This window comes from Alexandromys fortis, unplaced genomic scaffold, assembly GCF_014885135.2.
Source record: "Alexandromys fortis isolate MF-2015 unplaced genomic scaffold, M_Fortis_MF-2015_v1.1 scaffold_51, whole genome shotgun sequence".
In the NCBI taxonomy this organism is placed as follows: Eukaryota; Metazoa; Chordata; class Mammalia; order Rodentia; family Cricetidae; genus Alexandromys; species Alexandromys fortis.
The window spans coordinates 10,412,002-10,430,775 of record NW_026067925.1 but is presented as its reverse complement, the minus strand read 5'-3'; the positions used below and the strand labels follow the sequence as shown (position 1 = coordinate 10,430,775).

At 41.4% G+C, this 18,774-nt stretch overlaps 1 protein-coding gene across 3 annotated transcripts in view; it reads left to right on the top strand.

The window, feature by feature from the left end:
• Window positions 1-18,774, top strand: part of Disp1 (dispatched RND transporter family member 1) — a 144,723-nt gene that overhangs the window by 37,999 nt on the left and 87,950 nt on the right. Inside the window, exon 3 of one of the 3 annotated variants that reach the window (XM_050142852.1) lies at window positions 17,269-17,402. The exons of the other annotated variants lie outside the window; for them this stretch is intronic. The gene's annotated coding sequence lies outside the window, so the exon portion shown is untranslated. The remainder of the gene's footprint in view (window positions 1-17,268; window positions 17,403-18,774) is intronic. 3 annotated transcript variants of the gene reach the window in all.

The window sequence follows — 18,774 nt, the reverse complement described above, 5'->3', positions numbered from 1 at the left end:
TTCTAATGCTGTTCAGAACATTTCACGAACTCTGTAAGGTTAGGAACTGTGGCTTCCTGGGATATAATTGCCCTTTCCTCCCAGGTGACTTGCTAGCCTCCTTCCCACCTGCCTTGTTGGTGTGAGGACCCTCTTCACCGCGAGCTTTGCTGCTGTCAGCACTCAGAGTGTGTGAATTCCCGTCACTGTGTTAGCAGGAGCTTTGCCCCGACTTGGTTATCGTGCTCCACTCCGCATGCAGCAGCCTTGCTGTAGTTTCTTCACACTTTCAGAGATACAGCTGTGTGTATTCCCTAAAAGTTATTTTTCTCAGCTCCAAATTGTCGCAGTTTTAATGAGAATGTCACCCATAGGCTCTGGCATTTGGAAACTTGGTTCCTAGTTGGTAGCAGTATTTGGGGATTTTAGGAAGTGTGGCCTTGGGGGAAGTGTGTCACTGGAAGCAGGCTTTGAGAGTTTAAGGACTTTGTTTCCACTTCACTCTCTTTGCTTTGTGTTTGTGTTGTGGTTCAAGATTTGAGCTCTCAGATCCCTGCTCAGGCCACCATGCCTTCATTTTGCTTTCATAGACGCTAACCCTCAGGAACAATAAACCTACACAATCCTTTTCCTTGGTCAGTTGCCTTGGTCATGGTGTTTAATCACAGTGGTAGAAAAGTAACAAATATACCAATATTCCTAGTAAATGGCCAGCTCAGTTTGAAACATGGCAAATTGTTTTTGTTTTGATTTCTCTTTTCTTATATGTGAAATGTTGTGCCAACTTGGAACCAAAGTGTTCAGTATTTTAGAAGATAATTGTCTAGTGAAAAAAGAATGTTCTGAAGTTAGTTATAAATTCGCCAGAAAAAAAATACACATTGACAGCATTTTGGATTTCTTTTGCCTTCCTTCAAAGGCTAAAGGCAGCTCCAACCAGTCATGTAGCCTCGCAGTGTATTATTTCTAGCTGGCCAGAGGACCACAGTTGTTTTCTTAACTAAAATCATCATGCACATGAATCATCGTGTCAGCTGGAAGAATTTAGAATTCCTCCAGGAAAATGAGATAACCAAGCAAGGCATTATCATGCATCTTAGCGTCTGTGAAAGCCCGCGGAAAAGGAGCCTGCCTCTGAAAGCCATGCTGCTTTCATCTCTGCACTGGGACCCTGACCTCAGAAATGCACGTGTTTTCAGGGTCCTTTCCTGTGCGTGTAATAATCAGATCAGATGGACAGACACAAGTGTCATGTGTCCTCAGCGATCAGCTCTGGGTTAGTGACCAAACAACATGCACTGAAATTATCTAACAGAAATGAAAGGAGTGTCTGGCGTGTGTTAGGCTCTTGGTGCCCAAGTGAATATAGCACACAGGGCCCTTGTCCTCCAAAAAAGAAAGTATGTTCACATCTATGTACTGTAATTCCCGCAAGTGGTCTTAAGTACATCAAAGGGCTGAACAGAGTCTGAGGAGAGAGTCAATTACAGCCACCAAAATTGCTCCCCTGGGAGAGTGTTAGATTGTAGGATGTCATATACAAGTAGTGATTTGATAGAAAGACTTTCATTTTCTCACTGTTAATCTGTTTTCTGTATTTTAATAGTGAAATAGGTGGCAGGCCTTTGTGTTTGGCCATGTAGCAGTGGCGATACAAAAGCTTTTGGACTCTGAAACAAATTTCAATCAGTACATGATGATCCATGCAGGAGATGTTGGCCACAACGGATAAAGAGGAGTGAGCCTGGAGGGTTCTGGCTTTTGTTTCCCTGGTGGCAGATCCCTTACTCAGGCTGACATAAAGAACTCCAGTCTGTTTTGGAGACTGCTTTGGGTGTGGGTCTCTAGGAAAGGATGTTCAGACAGTGCTTATCTGTCTAACCCCTCTGTAGAGATGATGAACTGGAGGCCTCTGTGTCCCTCCTTTCAGTGGTGAAGGGTCATATAGTACACTTCACTGCTTGGGATGAGCAAGACATTGGAGAACAGGAGAGTGGCTTTTCTGGAGCCCTAATGTGTGTGTGTGTGTGTGTGTGTGTGTCCATGTATCAGTGTATCGTTTGTGTGTGTGTCCTTGTGTGTCTGTGTGCGTGTCCATGCGTCCTTATTTTTGCTTCTTTGTAGTAAGTCATTTCTGAGTTCAAGTTCCTGAGACTAGTGCTTGAACTTGTCACCTACTATAAGAAGCCACAGCAAGAGCTCTCACCTGGGCTGCCGTCCTCTGCCCTCCCAACATTCTCTGCTGCCCCTAGGCAGATAGGAGATGGAAAAAGATTATGTGACACTTTAGCTATAAGGTTTTTAGAAGCCATTTAAGACCTGTCAAAAATGATAGATTTAAGCAATTAATGTTTCAAGGTCCTCAAAATTATGTTCTTAAATCTACCTAACTGGAAAAATATGTTATCTTCATTAGGAAGACTACATGGAGTAAGCAACAAGACACAGTCTTTAGAAAGCAGCCCATTTTACCAGTAATGAGCTGTAACCTCTGCGGGGCCAACACGTGGGAGCCATTATGTGCCAGCAGATAGACTGCCGGCACACTTCTCAAGTCAGAAGCCAGGTCTTCATTAGAGCAGGCATTCTGACTCTCACAGTTTACCTCACTTGCTGGCCAAGTACTTTCCATACTTAATGAAACTAAATTTCAAGAGCAGCTACCTTAATTCTGGAGTGTGAAACGCTTCTTTTTTATTTTCAAGCATATTCTTCCTACCTTTCGATTTTTTTTAAGTTTAAATTTCACATAATATAAAAATAATTTATGTTCTGTAGGTATGAGATTTGCATGCTCTCTATCTAATGTGACTGGAATTTTTCTCCAGTTACAGCAGAGGGCAAGCCCATCATTCTCCAGTTTCAAAAAAGATTCCAGCTGCTTGCAAGATGAGAACCAAACAGAACATTGAATATTTTGAAAAATCTGTCCTGGGGGAAAAGGTTTCATGTTCACAAAGATATTAAATTATGTAGTTTGGCCACTCTGGGGTGTGGATATTTTGAATACTATAACTGTCATTTATTTTTTTTATCAAGTTCAAATGGAAAAATTAAAAACTTAATTTTGACACGCAGTCCTTTGGCTGCACTGACCTGTGTGCTGCTGAGATTTGCGTAGCCACATTCCTCTCTAGTGGATACGTGTTAGTTCTCAAAATTCTCAGCAAATATGTCTGCAGCCAAAAATTCCTCTGTTGAGATTCCTTCCGGCCCAGATGAAACTAATAGTTCCAGGCTGTGTTGCTGTCAGTCACTATAATCCAGGTATGGCTGCTCACTGTTTTTAATTTTCCTCTTCTGAACTTAAAGGCAGTGTTTGCCCTTTTCCCATGAGAAGTCAGTGCTAATGTGCCTGGGATTCTAGAACTGCAGATAGTTGGTCCTTTCCACATGGACACAATTAGGCTTTGTTTCAGGGCTCTTGTGAATATGGGCTTGATGATGGACGTAGCACAGGGGAAGACAGCCGTGTTGGGGCATCATGGAAAAATAAGAACTTTGGAAGTTGATGCCATAGAAAGCAGCTATTTCCTGCCTAAAATACTTTTTGGTTACGTTTGACATTTTGAGACAGAATGTGAAATTAATTAAATGAGCATTATATTTTTGCTTTTTATATTCTTTTCACTAATCACAAGACTTTTAGAAGCATTCAAAGTATCCTCACCAGTTACCATTCTATTCTGAACAAATTAAGGTGGATTTTCTCTTTTTCTCTTCTTCTCCTCACCCTCCCTATTTCCCTCAATTTTCAAATACAAATTGCATTCATTTGTCCCCACCGTGTGTGTGTGTGTGTGTGTGTGTGTGTGTGTGTGTGTGTATCAAGGTGCACACGTGGAGGTCAGAAAACAGCTTGTAGGATTTGGTTCTCTCCGTCTGTCTACCTGCCATGAAGGTCTCAGATCATCAGGCTTTACCCATTGAGCCTCTCTCTATCCTTTCTGGTTTTCTGGATAGTAGCCCAGGCTGGCCGTACTGGGGTTTCAGGCACTTACCACCATATCCCACATCATTTCATATTTTAGGTTATCTTTGTTAATACTTAAAAACAACATGATGGATAGTTCTGAGTTTATATCTCAGTTGGCTCTGTGATGGGTGAGCCAGGTAGTAAATTACAGAGTTGGTAGGAGGAGTAATGAAACGGCAGATATGAATGTCTGAGGTATGCCTGGTATTCAGAAAGTGGTAGTTACAGGGCTTCGTAAATTGCCTGCCTGCCTGCTCATTTATCTTATATTACATTTTTAGTCCTCCTTTTTTTTTTTAAAAAAATAACTAATTTAGTTCTCTTCTATTGGAACTTAGAAGTATAAAAATATTCAATTTGTGGCTAAATTTATCAAAAAATAAAATCTTTGCTGGGCTTCTCCCAAGAGGTTTTGAAGGTTTTGCCTTTCAGCCTGATGTGTTTCAGAGTCCTCAGGACACCATCCCTTTGGGAAGACTGGACTTGTCAAAGTAGACACTGTGTCCTCAGATGCAGCCTGAGAAGGAAGCAAACCACTGGGGCATAGCTGTGTGCGGCACTCATCTCTAGAGGTGTGCTGGACACAAAGGGTAGCGAAGAAAGGAGGAGACCAGTGAATGTAGACCCACCTCGCGCTTGCTTTTCTGCTCCTCTTTGAAATCCTACTGAAAAGGACGCACCAAAATGGAGGGGTCATAACAGTAGTAAAGACTTGAACACCACTTGGAAATTAGCGAATAGTGATGAGGTAGGTGTTTGCAGGGTGGAAACAAAGACTGCAGTTGAAGGGGAAGCTCTGGAAAGTCACAGACTCATGTGCACCAGGTATGCGTGAGTCATCCAAGTAGGAACATCCTTTACCCTTAGGGGAGGAGATAACACACGCCGTACTAATGAAGTGATTTAAATAGTGCTAGAAGATGACAGCGCAGGAGAAAATGCAGTGAGCGGGGTTAGGCATGCTGAGGGGAGGGGAGGGAAGGGGAGGGAAGGGGAGGGAAGGGGAGAGGCTGGTCATGTTTTACAAAGAGGTGGCAGCGTAGACTTACTCGCACAGTGACTTGGAAAGTAGGGATTGAGCTAAGCTTTTTGGAGTAGGCACCGAGGTGACTAGTGAAGGCCTGGAGAATGTGAAGACGTGAGAACCAAGGTTGTGAACATGGTGGAGAGAAGTAAGAGACAGGGCATGGCTGGAGCGAGAGCTCGTTTAGGGGACCCAGGTTCAGTTCCCAGCACTCATGTCAGGTGGCTCACAACCACCTGTAATCCCAGTTCCGGGCGTGGGGGCAGATCTGACATCTTTGGCTTCTGTGAGCGCTAGATACACGTCCACATTATCACCCCCAGGTACTATGATTAAAATAAGGAATGGAGATCTCAAAGGGGTGTGAGTAGAGATGACATCTTTGGCCATTGTAGGGATGTTCTGAGAGTAAGTTTGTTGTGGAATATTATTTTAACTTCAAAGATGTGCTGCATTTATTTATGCTGCAGAATATTTAGCTGTGTAAAGATGTGTTACGTTTGTTTGTACTGCATCTGTTTAATATATAAGGGTGTGTGTTTAATTGTGTAAAGATGTGTTGCATCTGTTTCACCTTGCCTACCTAAGGCACCTGATTGGTCTAATAAAAAAGTTGAATGGCCAATAGCTAGGCAGGAAAGGGATAGGTGGGGCTGTCTGGCAGAGAGAAAAAGAGGAGAAAGAGAGAGCTGCCAAGAGCCAGAAGCCAGGCAGCTGTCAGCCAGCCAGACATACAGACTACAAGCAAGAAAGAAAAAGTAAAAAGCCCCAAGGCAAAAGGTAGATAAAAAGAAACAGGTTAATTTAAGTTAAAAAGTCCTAGCCAGAAAAGAGCCTAACCTGGGCTGAACATTCAAAACTAATAAGAAGTCTCTGTGTCATGACTTGGGAGATGGTTGGTGGCCTCAAAGAAAAAGCCTGGTATATGTGTTGGAATAAGATGGTCTACCCAAGGTTTTATCAGGGTCAAACAAGGATTTGCGTGCCCACCTGTGACGCTCTGCCTGCTTTAATGGCGTGCTCACAGAAGGCTACTGGGCTCAGTAATGCTTCTCACACGCTCCACCCCAAAGAAGGACACACAGGAGAAAGGAAAGTGGTTCTTGTGTAGACTAGTTAGAAGAAGGTCTACACACAGTGGTTTTGGGGTCCCCATTGGCAAAGCTCGTTTGCCTTGTTAGTCTATGATGATGTCATGCGATAATGCATTGCACACAGCCCACCTTATCTATTGTTCACTCGCTTTCTTGATTTGAGCAGACATGTTTAAACAAAGTCTTTTCTATTAATGAAACCAAAATAGATGAAAAAGAATGTGAAAGGAACAGAACCAGGATCAGAACAGAATACTTTTCAAAACTTGTAACTCCTGAGGTAAGAGGATGAGCAGTATCCATAAGAGCAGCAGGGCCGTAGATAATAAAGATTCCTGGTCATTTAATGCTGCTTACTCAGCATGAGGAGGTGAAATAGGACAGCGTTTTGAGGGTACGTTTGAGTGCAAGGAAATGTAGACTAGAGCGGAGGTGGGAGGTTCAGGAGAATACTTGGAAAGCTGCTTAACAACTGACTAATAGAAAGATCCTTAGGAAGTTTGAGATGAATGGCTGTTCTTTCATTCAGCTCTGTGGTCTGTGGTCTGGACTCCAGTACTTGGACTGGCTCACTATTCTGTGCCTAGCACACACCGTGTGCATAGTAGATTCTCAGATATTTTGACTGAAATTAGCATCTTCTTTTGTAGAAAAGATACACAATAAATTAAACAGGAGCTAATGAGAAGGAAACATTGTTTTTTCAAAAAAGACAATTTATTTATTTTTTTATTTTTATTTTTTTTTTGTCAGTTGGGAATAGTCTTGTTTTTGTTTGTTTGTGTGTTTTGAGACAGGGACAAACTGTGTAGCTCTAGCTGTCCTGGAACTCGCTCTGTAGACCAGACTGGTCATATTTCAACAGTCTGAATGTAAAACACCAAACATTGATGTAAATAACAGTGGTGTTTTGAATGTACTGAGGAAGAGGGAAGGAGAATGGTGTGAGGGAGCTAGGATGGCAGTGTGGGAGCTTCCACTGTTAATGTTAAGTGCATTGTGGGCATGGCAGCTAGAGATCGCTGGGGTGATGGCTGGCACCTCCATTATTACACGTCTGTGAAAGTAGTTACGAACAGTGTAGATTTATTTTGGTAAAACAAAAATTTTGTTTTGAGTTAGACAAGCCTGGATTTCAAACCCATCTCTGCTACTTACTAACCATTCTATTTATCTTCCCTTGGGAATCCCAATTTCCTCAGAAGGGTCATGGTTCCTCTGTGATGGAGGTTGTGGCATGGATTAAATGAAATAAAGAAGATGAACTACTCAGCACACAGTGGTAGTGTGCTCACCGTCGTTACTCTGGTCCTGTTTCTGAGCGGTGCTGTCACTATTTGCTCAGACTTCCAGAGCGTTCATATGCTTGTCAAGAGGAATGTTCCCTACTGGAAAGATTCCGAAGTGTTGATGGCTGCTGTTAGTCTGTCTGCACCTCCTCCCTCCCTCCACTCCTTGCTCATAACACTTAAGGCCCTCTAACTTCAGAGACATTTTCAGTGTTCATCATCTGCTGTTTCTCATAATTTCCTTTCTGCTGTTTGAAAACATCACAATAAATTATTTAGTTTCTTTTGTTAAAGTGATGCCTGGCATTAATAAAGCATAAAGAAAATGTATACATTTCTCCCTCAGTTCTCTAGGGATACCATCAGAGGTCACACAGGTTTTAGAGAAGAAGAAATATCACGAGATACGTTATTTTAAATGTTATCTGTCGTGTGACTTCTAGTAGACCAAGAGAACAAAGTGTTTCCACCCCATGGAGTGTGGATCACACTCAGAGAAAGCGATGAGAAGAATTTCTAGTGCTTTCAAGCGGGGTATCCTTCGAGGGTGGGGGTTCTGCTCATCTCACTTTCTACTGGCAGGCAGAGGACTGTGCGTCCAGTGAGGGACTATGAGAAAACCAACCAGCCATGTGGCTGCTGTGCTCATTCCTGTGTTTTTGTTTGGCTGTACTTTGAGACGTGGGAGGTTAGTGACATGGTCCTCACGTCTCCATCCTGCTCTCCATGAGCTCTGCGTTTACATGGGTAAGCCTTTTCTGCTCTTCAGTCGGCCACTAAAGTGCTCTTGGCTTGTATATTTTTTGGAGAATTTGGGTCAGTTGTTTTGAAAACTGTCCCTTACTGTGGGTTTGTGAAACGAACACTCTTAACGAGAGTAAGGTTTTGAAGTTCTGTGGAGACCCGTGGAAGGGGAGCTGTGCTCCCAGGTATGTCGGTGGGCACATGATACCAGTGTGTACCAGTACTATTGATAAATTGATTAAGATGCACAGGATGTTTCCCCAGTGTCAAGTTATCATTTCTCCCTCTGTAATTCCTCTGTGATTTAAACTAGCTTGTTCCTCATTGGATGCCCCCTGTCCCATCCTTTCAGCTCATTGGTGCTGTTGTATTAAGGAAGGTTTATTTATATTAGTTTGAACTCACAGATTCTTATTCTATTCAATAGGTTATATTTCACTACTTACATTAATTATTACTGGCATTAAATGTTTTCTGCTTACATTAGTTCAGGTCTGGCTAGTGGGAGACCTGTAAACAATCTCGTCCTTTTGATGATCCTCATCATTTATTCAGTCTGCATTATCCTTCTGTTATGTTAAGGTTTTCACAGTTCTGTTTGTACTGTCTAGCTTAGTCTTAGACCCTGTCTTTTTTCTAAGGACCCTGGGTCCTTTTTATGGAAAATGGTATTTTAAAACCAAGATCTGAGTGCTTTGTGTAATCATTGCTGCTAACATTTCATTGGCTGGAGATGCCATTAGGTCTCATGCTTTTCAGGAACCAAACTAAGAAATATATGTGTATTGTAAGCGGAGACTGCTCGTTCGTTCCTGCTGTCCAGACCCAAAATAATCACACAGAAACTATATTAATTACAACACTGGCCAATGGCTTGTGCCTATTTCTAGCTAACTCTTACATCTAGAATTAACCCATTTCTCTGAATCTGTGTGTCACCATGAGCCTGTGACCTACTGGGAACGGTTCTGGTGTTCTGGCATCTGTCTCCTTGGGCAGCTACATTGTGTTCCCTTGTGACTCCACCTTCTTTTCTCCTCTATCTCTGCTTGGAATTCCCGCCTTGCTCTATTCTGCCCTGTCATAGGCCAAAGCAGCTTCTTTATTAACCAGTGGTAATAAAATATATTCACAGCATACAGAGGGGACCCACATCAGTGTATGTCTACATTCTGTCCAAATTAAGATTGATATTATTACAGCACTGCAGTACTCAGTCCAGATTCTGTTTGTAACTTTCTAACAGTAAAAATAAAACTTGGCTCTATAGTATTGTTTTATATTCCTGTTAGGACTCCTGCATTGTCATTAAGTGGTTTGTTTGAATTAAGGGGTTAATAAACAGTTACAGTGTTAGTCAGTGTTCAGTGTGAAGTAGAAGAAGCAATTTTTGACAGTTGTTCTTAACCTGTAGGTCATGACCTCTTTGAAAACCTCTGCCTCCAAAAAATATTTATATTACAATTCATAACAGTACCAAAATTAGTTATGAAGTAGCAATGAATGTAATTATATGGTTGGGGGTCCCCCACAATATGAGGAACTGTATTAAAGAGTTGCAGCATTAGGAAGGTTGAGAACCTGCTTTTGACTATAAGATATACAACTATATAAATATCCTTGCTTTGTACTGTTGAAAATATGAATATAATAGATTATTCAATTACTGTGAACTATTAACATCTAGTTTTTTTTTTCAATAAGAAAAAGTCATAACTTAAAATAAAATTGCTCAGTAAGAAAAATAGCTCCTTTGTCTGCTTTAAACCGTCTTGGCTGTGGGCAGTAGCACTGAACAGATTTCAGCATTTCTAATTACAGAATTAGCTTGCAGACTTTGTCTGGCTCGTTTTTCACACCTGTCAGCTGTAGCAATGTGAAATATGTTCTTCATCTGAATCCCTTCCTGTGCCTCCTGCTGCCAGACAGACAGACAGACAAACAGACAGAGCTCCCATCACTGTCCCTTGTAATTAGGCTGCTAACGCAGGAATGCTTGGGACTAACTTAGGAGCTGGTGACCAGAAAGTTCATTCCCAAATTACATTATTAACTCTGTGTGTAGTCTTGGGAAAAACAGTAGGCTTTCTTTCCCCTGGGCCCGCCACGGTTATACAGTGACAGTTTAGGACAGCCACTAGCGGTTTTTCTCTGTGATGTAATTAAAACTACACCCTAGTCTCATAACCTCGTCCTTTATTCTTAGAAACATGCTTCAAAAGGGGTCTCTGCTTGTTTTACTCTTTCGTTTATTTACCTCAGCTGTGTTAGTTGTAGCTGTGGCGTCTCGTACCAATTTCTAACATGAGTCTCTCACACATCAGGCAAATAGGGAAGACATGGCTTCATGCTCAGCTTAGCTTTTCCACAGGGCAACTGGGAATTGCTTTTGTTACAAGAACTTTTTCTTCACTGTGGATTTTCTAACCAGAGGGACATATTTATCTTAGGCTTTCTCTTCATACGTATGAGGGAATGGGTCTTTTAAAACCAAACAGAAAGATCAAAACTGTCAAAGCACTCTAATCTTAAAGGCTTTTTTTTTGTTTAAAGAAAAACTGAAGCCGGGAGGTGGTGGCGCAGGCCTTTAATCCCAGCACTCGGGAGGCAGAGGCAGGCGGATCTCTGTGAGTTTGAGACCAGCCTGGTCTACAAGAGCTAGTTGACAGGCTCCAAAACCATAGAGAAACCCTGTCTCGAAAAAAAAAAAAAAAAAAAAAAACTGAAATGGCAATTTATATGAATAGTCTTTAGTCCTAGAGTAAACTTGAGATTCACATTCTATATATTCAAGCCTTTCAAATGTAGACATTTAGAGCTAATTATGTTCTATGAGGCAAGGCACTATTGTCATACTGTGCGTCCCTGCTCCGTTTTGGTTTATTTCTACAAACACAAACTTTTCAAATATTGGCCCCTTATTACTGATTTACACACACACACACACACACACACACACACACACACACACACACACACACACATTGCTGTCACAGCCTGACCTCTTGGCTGTAGTCCCAAATACATCTTTGCATTTTTAGCCAGTCATGATTTTGTTTTCATTTTCAGTTTTCAGTCATTGCCCCTGTTGGGTTTTAGGATGGTGCTGTATCTTTTTAGGATTACACATCAACCCCAGGGATACAACCCAGAAGAGGAATGGGAAAGGGGTCACTGAGGTTCAGTGTTGACAGTGGAACTGTCTTTGTCAGGTAAAGTGAAAACCAGTGTTTTCCCCATTTCTAATAATGAGTGCAGCAGAATATTTATTTAAAAAGAATATTTAAAAATACATAATACACTTCATATTTAATCAAATTATGGAAGGCCAGTTTGAGTTAGGAAGCATCACTAGGTACAGAGCCATAGGCGTCACCTGGCAACGGAAGAGGCCATGTTCCTTTTTCACAGTGTATCCCTAGGCAGAACAGTGTTTGTTCGACATGTCGTGGATGCTCAGCAAGGATGTGTGCAAGGAATGAATGAATCTCAGGAGCTTCTGCCTGTCCTTTCTTTTATGTTTTAAATTGAAAAGAGAGTCTTCTTTCATACTTTTCGTTTTACAGATGAAGAGCCTTCATCTGGAGATGGAATGGCTGAGACAGAAGCAGAGCCCCAAAGTACTTTATGCTCATTTATCACTCGCTCTGTCTTTAAAAGGAGTTTTATTTTCAAGCTGTGAGATAGTTGAAACCAAGGCAAACATAATAATGTAAAATTTTATATGTACTGCTACAGCGGCTCGGCCATTTATAGTGTGATCTGCATATTTTTCGTCTGTAAACAGGCAGTTGGAGTTCTCAGGCAGTTGGAGTTCTCATGAGGTACTTACATAGTTGCTTTCTTGGGCTAATTTCCTTTTATGTTGTTATTACTGTTGTTGTTTAACTTGTCGGTGACTTCCCTACTGAGAGCTGCCATCATTGCACTTATGGAACAGTATAGTGTCACGACTTGAGTGTGAAGGGCGTCAGAAGCTGCTTGGCTGAAGCAATTCATTATTTACAAGAAGTTCACCTCCAAGCAGTTAAGCAACTTGTCAGAGCCACATCAGTAGTTGGTGACGGAGCTGGAAGTAGAGCCTGGCTTTTATGGTCTCCTGTAGCACATCTTGGTTGTGAATAATTTACCTCTAGCTGGCAGATAATAAAAGAAGTCAGAGTTTGGGTACAGAGCGGTTGAGGCAGTGATGTATGATAAAATACAGGGCAGTCGGGGGCAGGCTTGCAGATCAGTTTCACTGCTTTTCTCTCCTCCCAGTGCTAGCTCCCTGCCTGTTGAAGTGGGCATTAGCGAGGAGATGACCTAAAGAGATGAGGACTCTAGGCAGCCAGGGCTGGAGCACACACTTGAGGGAGATGGCTATGGAGAGAATAGTGATGTTGTGTCTGCCCCATGTGGTCATTTTACAGGACAGCAAACACTGGTTAGCGCTGCTGGTGCCGATCAAAGGCATAGCCAGGAGAGAAATAAAAGCCCAGCTGTAGAGTATGACTTCATGAAAAGGACAGCAAAGCCTAGCATATGTGGGTCTACATGTGTGTTAAAGGTTATATTTGTATTGATTGAATGATCCCAGAGGAGTCAAAGCAGTTACATATTGATATTTCATGAATTGGCATTTGGGAGATAATTACTTTTTGTTTGATAATTATATTGTTTAATGTGTTACATATTACTTTTATTAAAATAAAAATAAATGAAAATCCATTAATAGAATTTTAGACTTAAGATCTTTTTAATTTGTAGTTTTTATAGTAGGGTCTCCCTCTGTGTCCCAGGTTCGCTTTCTTTGCTTAAAAGCTGAAAAGCTTAAAATAGCAATGGCAGATTTCCTATGGAAAGTGACTTATGAAATTTGGTTTGTCCTCTGAAGTCACTGTCACTTCACACTGGACATCCTTCTGGAAGCAGATTTTCAGATGTGCTCTGGAGTGGTTTGAAAGAAAATGGTCCCCAAAGGGAGTGGCACTATTAGGAGGTATGGCCTTGTTGGAGTAAGTGTGTTACTGTGGGGGGTGGGCTTTGAGGTCTCTTGCTCAAGCTTCCCCTACTATGGCAGTCAGTCAACTTCCTGTTGCCTGTAAGATGTAGGACTCTCAAATATTCCAGCACCACATCTGCCTGCATGCTGTCATGCTCCCTGTCATGATGATAATGGACTGAACCTCTGAATGTAAGAGAGCCTTCCCAAATTCAATGTTTTCATTGTAAGAGTTGCTGTGCCATGGTGTCTCTTCATAGCAACCCTAACTACAACACGCTCTCTTGAGTCAAGAGGTTTCAAATACCTGTACTTTTGATTCATTTACTTTTAAAATGTGTTTCACATTACTTGGGAAATCTCCTATTTAGTGGTAAATGTATTAAAGTTAGTATAGTCACTAAATTTTTTATGGGATATTGTTTCCATATAAAATCAAGGCTAATTAATTCTCATAATCTCTGATTAACTTAATACTGGAACTATCCTTCTGCTAGAAATAGATTACTATTGTATTTTCTGAGTCTGGAGTCTCTTGAGCCTTTAGTAACTTAATAAATACTCCTGTAATTTTCCAGCACTGGAAATTCTTGGCCTTAAGACATTGCTTGTTTAATTTAAATCATAGATACTAATAAAAGAAAAACTATTTTGGGGTATAAATATTTACTGAGAGTGTGTTAGTCACAGGTTTCACATAGCACCAACAAAGCTGTTCTTTATAGAAAAATTCAAAACTAGGCACTTTAAAAACTGAGGAAAACACAAGTGATAATTTGTGTTGGGGTGAGAAAACAGAATACTATTTCTTTCCTGGTTAAGGCATGTGTTTTTTAAATTAACTCCTCTTATAAGCTATTTCCATTGTAATAGCATCAAATTAATATTTGTAGTTTGTAACCAGGTGCTGCAATTAAACACTACTTTAAAATTTTATGATGATTATGTTATATGTATATGATGTGTATGTGAGAGGGATGCATAGGCCCTGTTAAACAGGTGGAGGTCAGAGGGCAACTTCGATGGAATCCCTTCTCTCCTTCTACCCTTACATGGTCCATAGTTCAACCTAGGTCACTAGACTTATTCACCAGGCATTTTTACATAGTGAACCATGCATCTAAACAAGGGGGCCTTCCACTCTAAGAAGCGAGCAAAGCTTGTAGAAACCCACAAGGAGTGTCAGATCTGAAAGCTCAGAATGTGGTGGGTAGTTGGTTCAAGCTATAAAGAACAAACAAGGGCATAGTTATAAAGAAGGTGAGAGGGGGCCGGGTGGTGGTGGCGCACTCCTTTAATCCCAGCACTTGGGAGGCAGAGGCAGGCTGATCTCTGTGAGTTTGAGGCCAGCCTGATCTACAGAGTGAGTTCCAGGATAGCCAGAGCTGTTACATGAGAAACCCCGTCTCAGAAAAAAAGAGAAAAAAAAAAAAGACTCTACAACAAACAAACAAGAGAGAGGGTAGGGGGTCTTATGCACTGCTTAGTCTTTTGTAGCTTTAATGAGTTCACTAAAATTTGTTTTCATGAAGAACTCTGAGCACCTCTTCCCCTATTGCTGCTATTAGATTTTAATCGAATATTAGGTTATTCTGGTTGAGCCGTGCTGTGACATTGGCGAGAAGAGCACAGAAGACGGAAATGCCTGGCTTGCAATGCAGCGGGGCTGCTGGATAGCTTAGCTTGTCAGGCCTTAAGTCACAGAGACTTTAAAAATAGTCTCACTTAAGGCTGTATGTGCAGTTGCATGTTTTCTGCATATACCATGAATGTGCTATGAAGTATTTTTACTATTTTCCCCTCTTCCTTTTGTGATGAAAGCTTAAAGAGCAAGTGAAAGTGGTTGATGTCTTTCTGGGCAAATATTAATTTAATTAGAAATAGTACCAGCAAACATTTATTAGAGGCCTGTTCAAAGCATGCACGACTCTTGCTTTTGACCTGCTTTCGTTGCTTTGTTGGAGGTCTTGTTGTGTACCCTAGATTGGCTTTTTTTTATAAAGGATATCCAGGTTTAATGGGATTCCTGTGCAGTTTATTTTTTTTTATTTTTTTAAAAGATTTATTTATTATGTATACAACATTCTGCCTTGTTGTATTCCCACATGCCAGAGGAGGGTGCCAGATCTCAGTACAGATGGTTGTGAGCCACCATGTGGTTGCTGGGAATTGATCTCAGGACCCCTGGAAGAGCAGCCAGTGCTCTTAACCTCTGAGCTATTTCTCCAGCCCCCCCCCCCCCAGGTTGGCTTTGAACTCATGGTAGACCTTTTGCCTCAGGTCTCCTAAGTGCTGAGAAACAGATATATGCCAGCATGCTTGACAGACCCTTGCTGGTCTAAGGTTCATTCTTGCTATTAAATTTTAAGATTTGTTCATGATTTAAAAGTTTTTCTAGGAGAAAAATCTGTGAAAACAGCTAGGAAATTTTCAGAAATAGCAAATGAAGTACATCTTCAGATGGCAAGTTAAGATATTGGTAATACTTGCTACTTTAGGTTGTCATGAGGATTAAAGGATATAATTTATTTAAAATTTTTGATATGATGTCTGACACAGAGCAATATCTAATGTTTTGTGTATGGTATGTATGTGTGTTTATATTTGCATATGTGTACACATACTATGGCATGTTTGGTGGTCAGAGAACAACGTTGGCATTGGCCCTGACTTCACCTTGTTTCAGATGGGGTCTCTCTTCTTGTTGTTTTCCCCTCCATTGATCCATTTTGCCTGTTAAGCACCATGTATGTTTTTCTTTTGTAAACATGAGGTCATTTTGTAATACATGAGTTTTTACCAACACAGCTAATGCCCGAAGAGTGAGTCAATAACAAGAAGTTTAACAATGCTCTGAATGGATGCCATTGTCTAACCATTACCCATTACTGAGCTGATAATGACATTCCTAGCCTACCGCTATAGACGAACTTACTAAATACTAAATAGCATAAGTCTTTTATCCCCCATACTGTAACGGCTTCAGACAGTGCTTGCATAGAGTGTGCCATACCCAAGGCTCTGGCTGTTACTTGGTTGGTGATCTCTTGGCAGTTGGGAGTGTGTTGGTGTGGGTGTGTCTCTTAGAAGATCTCTCCTTCCTCTCACTTTCCATGCTGTGGCTTTGTATCCCTGCAGTTGGAGAAAAGGAGAGTCTGCTAATCTGGGCTTTAAAAGTAGCTTTACAAAAAGAACAAAATCCACATTCTATTGTTCATTTTTAGAGGGTATTAAGGACCCAGTGGACTGTGATGAAAAATGAGAATGGGTGGGTGGGTCACTGTCCTAAATGACTGGTTTAGAAATGGAAGCCGGAGATCTCCCTCACTGATCTGAGCTAAAAAGAGTTCCAGGCAGCCTGAACTACATAGTCAGAACCCATTTCAAACAAAACAGACAACAGCAGCAGCTTCCCCCTCCCCTGCCTCACTTCCCAACCAAAGCCTAAGTATGAAGAAATACCCCATATTGTGGCTGAAGCAGAAATATGGCAGGCAAGAGGACATGTGGAGCTACATAACAAAGCCCCGTCTGGGGTGGGGTGGAGCACATGGTGCTTCCCTAGCCACCAGTGCCCTAGTTGTAGTATGTTCTGGTGCCCAGGTTTATGTGTTGATGGAGACCCTTTCTATTTATTTCCTCTTTCTCCATTTCTCTTCTTCCATCACCCCTCCCCTTCTCTTTGGCTAAATAAAGAATGCTGCAGCTAGGCAGCAGTGGCGCACGCCTTTAATCCCAGCGCACAGGAGGCAGACAGGCAGATCTCTGTTCTAAGACAGCCAGGGCCGTACAGTGAAACCCTGTCTCAGATAGACAGGTAGATAGATAGATAGATAGATAGATAGATAGATAGATAGATAGATAGATAGATAGATAGATAGATATAACATGTATCCTGGTATATATGTTTTGAAACTTTAGGCAGTGGTTTTCTAGGTGAAAGGACTGAAAGGTGCCTGAAGTCTGACTGTAGTTATAATCGCCCTTTAGAGAGGCCTCCTAGCTGTGCTTTCAGGCACAAATACATTTCCTCACTTTGCTGATTGGAACAGAGTTTTGTTATGTGTAATCGATTTCGAGCCTATTATTAACTTTGTAAGTTGTTTATTCTCATCTCCTGGCACATTAGTTACCTACCAGGGTTACCTGCTTCTAACCAGCGGTTTTGTGATACTTAGGCTGGCTCCAGCTGCTCACTCAGTGGCTACAGAAGACGAGTGACTGAGGGTCTGCAAAGAGGAGCTGTGCTCTGGGGTTGGCATTAAGGTGAATCATGTGACCCTCCCAGCCAAGGTGTCCATCCACGTGGAAGGTAGGAGTTGATCACTTGCCACATTGTAGGGAAACATTTTATAAACATAAATCATTATTAAAAAACATGTTACATGTTGTATAATTTCACTTACTTTTGAGAACAACTTTCAAATGTCTTTTTTAACTCTTTAAATACAGGGTCCACTGTGTATCCCTGGCTAGAGTGGAGCTCATTTATGTAGACCAGGCTGCCCTTGAACTCACAGAGATCCGCCTGCCTCTACCTCCTGAGTGCTGTGATTAAAGGCGTGTGCCATGGTCACCTGGCTATTCCTAGCCTCTTACACAGATCTCTGAGGCAGCGTCTATGATCTTAATTTATAGGAAATCAGGGTCTACTTTTTAGTGTTAATGCTGTGATTTTGTGTGTAAAGAGGTTAGGTGTACATCCTTGCTTTGGGCACATAAGTGAAGGGAATACATTAATTGATGACGCTCACTGGGCAGCTTGCATGCCTGTTTGCTTTGTCCTTTCCTCTTGTGCAGTTAGTCTGCCCTCTGAGAGACTCAGGGCTCTGGGATTTTACCTTAGACTTAAGTGGGCCCTGTCAGGGAAGGACTTCTAAGTCCTTGTCAGTGCATAGTGTGCCTTAAAATGTCTCTTAGGCCTCTTCCTCAGCACTATGACACCCAGCGTGGCTGTTGAGCTGTTTAAAGCTGCAGTGCCATATTTTCACACCCGCCTCCACCCCCACCAAACAAAATAAGCTGACTTGCTTTAAATCTCCGGGTACCTGTTTATCATACTCGAGTGTGTTTAGTGTTGATTAGCAAGTGAGTAATAAGCACTGTGATGTGAGGGGGACGGCAAAGCTGGAATAAATGAGCCTTCTTTGAAATTTGGTAACCTTGTTATTATGAAGGATTGATAAATTTTAGTGTATTTATATATCTGTTTTTGTAGATTATGAAAAATGTCTTAAATTTTACGAAAAATATATTTATTTTGAAACCAGGTTATTCTGTCCTGTTTGGCCGGCCTTGAACTCTTAATCTCCAGTAATTCTTCTTCAGTCTCTAGAGTAGGCGGCTTGTAGCCATGCATGACTATGCCAGCCCAAATTAATTTTCTAAGTCCTAAAACTTACAAACAAAAGAAGATTAAAATAAGACAGTAATTCTCTAATGTTGGCAGAAAGGACAATGTTACTTACATTGTTGGAAACACAGGTTAATAAAAGATCAAAAGCCAGTTTTCTTGTTCTTTAAGAGGACCCAGGTTCAAGTCCCAGCACCTCCACGGCAGCTCACAACTGTCTGTAACTCCAGTTTCATGGGATCAGATTCCTTCTTCTGGCCTCCTCAGAGACACCAGGCATGCAAATGGTTCACAGACAAAACACCCATACACATAAAACAAAAACTCAAAA